Source organism: Lupinus angustifolius, chromosome LG04 (assembly GCF_001865875.1).
Source record: "Lupinus angustifolius cultivar Tanjil chromosome LG04, LupAngTanjil_v1.0, whole genome shotgun sequence".
NCBI lineage: Eukaryota > Viridiplantae > Streptophyta > Magnoliopsida > Fabales > Fabaceae > Lupinus > Lupinus angustifolius.
Genome location: NC_032012.1, coordinates 1181292 through 1184632, shown reverse-complemented (window position 1 = coordinate 1184632; position 3341 = coordinate 1181292).

Genomic DNA, 3341 nt, shown 5'->3' with positions numbered 1-3341 from the left:
AAAATAAGATTGAGAAACCAAAATCACACAGTTGACTAACAAAAGCCAGACTTAAAGTGAGGTTAGGTATATAATAAACATCAGAGAGAGATAGTTTAGGTGTAGAAACAGAACCAACTCCATCCAATAACATAGGAGTTCCATCAGCAGTCATAACAGATACACGGGACGACTTATGTACAGATGTAAAAGATTTACAGTCATATGACATATGATGGGACGCTCCAGAGTCAAGGATCCATATGGAGGATGATATACCTGATGAACCAGCAGAAGACAGACCTACATTAGGAGAGACTGACATAGCATTGGGCTGAGATGCAAGAAACTTCTGAAATTGTTCTACCAGGTCAGACATGTTAGATCCAGAGTGAACCATCCCAGGGGTGGCAGATGGAGAAACAGCAGTAGCAGCAACAACATTGGAAGATTGAGATGTGTGCTGAAAGTTCCTGTATTTCGACTGAAGCGGACGCCACTGAGGTGGTTGATAAGGTTGCTCCTTCATCAATAATTTTGGACATTGAGCCTTCCAATGACCCTTTTCCTTTCAGAAGCTACATTCATCATAATTGACTCTGCCTTGAGATTTTCCTTTCACAACAGGAGCAGCAAACACAGAGGGGCTTGACAAAATCCATTTGTCAACAATTCCCTTTTCAGAGTGGGACTTCAAACGAACTTCTGCATCTAAAAGTTCATTAACAACAGAGTCAACAGATGGCAGAGGAGTGCGATGCAAAATGGAACCACGTAGGCCTTCAAAATCATTCCGAAGAGCCATCAAAAACTGTACTAAACACTGTTGTTCCCGACGATCAGTGTACAGTGTGAATGCTTGCAATTCTGCATATTCAGTGAGTGCCAATTGGTCTCAAAGATTAGTCATAGCAGAATAAAACTCTTGGATGCTCATGCTATGTTGTTGGAGAGCTCGAATATCAATCTCTAACTGATATTGTTTTGCAAAATTGGACTGCACATACAATCATTTAAGGTGCTCCCAAACCTGAGATGCTGAATCATATTTTGCAAGTTGAAAACCAATAGATTGCGAAACAGAATTATTAATCCAAGTAATAATTTTCGAGTTGTTAACTTCCCAAGTTTCTAACTCCTTTGCATAATTTTCAGTAGCACTATTTGTAGGTTTAACAAAAGTTCCAGAAACATATCTCCACATTCGTTTACCAATCAGAAAATTTCTCATCACATAACTCCAATATGCATAATTGGAAGATCCATTTAGTTGCACACTAATGGATTGCAAAGAATCATCTCTTTCAGATGCCATAACTAACAAGCACAACAATAGGGAAATCGAAATGCAAAGGGAAAGAGAAACAGAAAACCTAACAAATTCGCTCAGTGAAAACTGCGATCTGAAACTGAGATCTCCGATCTGCGAACTGCGGAGGTTGATCTACCACTACAAAGAAGAAAAGATGATGGAACCCAGAAGCATGAACAGGATCTGCAAAAAATTTCGAAAGTTGTGGCCTTAGCAAACCTTGCTCTTGATACCATGTTAGATCAGCTACATAGGAAGAGAAGAGAAGAAGAAGAAGAGAGAAGGGAGAGAAATGCAAATGGGATTAATTGATAGAGATAAGGCCAAAGGGCCAATACATAGGAAGTTAGGAAAATACAAAAAGACAAGACTACCCTTTACTAATAACTAAAATAAATTTAACAAAACTCAGTTTCCTTCCTTCCATTTATGACACTGCACTGGATTTCCTTTCTGCAATTCTAATTTCACTTCTACTTTCTACTGGTTATGTTTGTGGGAATTCTCTCACTCATCAACCAGAGGCAGAATAAATATTGCCTTTTTCTATCCCACTTAATGTATCAGTTGGAGAAGTTAATATATAGGAAACTTCCCATGAAGTGAAAGGGGAGGGAGTTGACAAAACCTCCTACTAATCTAATCATTTAATTGTCAACCATCATCACATTAGGCACTTTCATTCAGATTAGTAACTTTCAAGCACATGGACCACATTGATTATTAAATTAATCTAACAATCTCCCACTTGGTCCATGTGATGACTTGAAGATTCATAACTTTACTTGCGCTCTTTTATTGAACCTTACAAATCATCATCCTTTAAATTGAGCTGAAATAATTGAATCATGGCGGTCACAAATTATATGAGGCAACCTGATCCCTTCCATGTATCACAATCATCTCAATCCAACTCACTTTAATTTGAGTCTTCATTTACCTTTCAAAGACTCATCAAGTTATCTCATCAAAACCATACAAGTACATTCTATAATATAGATAACTTAAACTTTAATTACGGAAATGAAACTTTCATTGAATTCAAATGTGTCATGCAATAATGAGCAAACATCCATACATGTATACATACATTAGGTATAATCACATTAACAAGGACTTATATATAATGCTCATCCTTTCTACATGGCCAATGTAAATCTTGGGCGGCAACCCTTTAGTTAACAGGAACTTTAAATCCATATGTTTAGTACCTCTAGAATACCTGTCATTCTTAGAGAAGAAGACAGCTGCGGAATTATCACAATAAAACTTCAGCGGCCTAGCTACACTATCTATAATGCCAAGTCCTGAAGTAAAGTTCCGCAGCCACAATGCATGATTTGTGGCTTCAAAGCATGCCACAAACTCAGCTTCCATGGTGGACATAGCAGTTGTAGACTCTATACCGCTTCTCCATGAAATGGTTCTTCCAGCCATTCGGAAGATATACCCAAATGTAGATTTCCTTGAGTCCATACATCCTGCAGTCTGAATACAAATAACCGATCACCTCAAGATGATCTGGCCTTCTATACGTGAGCATGTGATCCTTAGTGCCTTGCAAATATCTTAGAACCTTCTTTGCAGCTTTCCAGTGGTCTATTTCGGGGTTACTTTGATATCGGCCTAACATTCCAACAGCAAAACTGATATCCGGCCGAGTGCATGTTTGAGTATACATTAAACTCCCAACCACTGATGCATAAGGAATAGATTCCATTTCCTTAAGTTCCAAATCATTCCTTGTCTGATGCATAGGGAATAGATTCCATTTCCTTACGTTCCAAATCATTCCTTGGACATTGCTTTTCACTAAATTTGTCCACTTTCTGGATTGGAATTATCCTTGCGGAGCACTTTTCCATTCTGAATCTCTCTAACACTTTATTGATATATCCTTTCTGAGACAATCCCAACAATCTTTGTGATCTATCACGGAATATTTCTATTCTTATCACATAGGATGCCTCACCCATGTCCTTCATTTCAAAGTTATTAGAGAGATACTTCTTTACATCATGTAACAACCCTTTATCATTTGCAGCAAGCA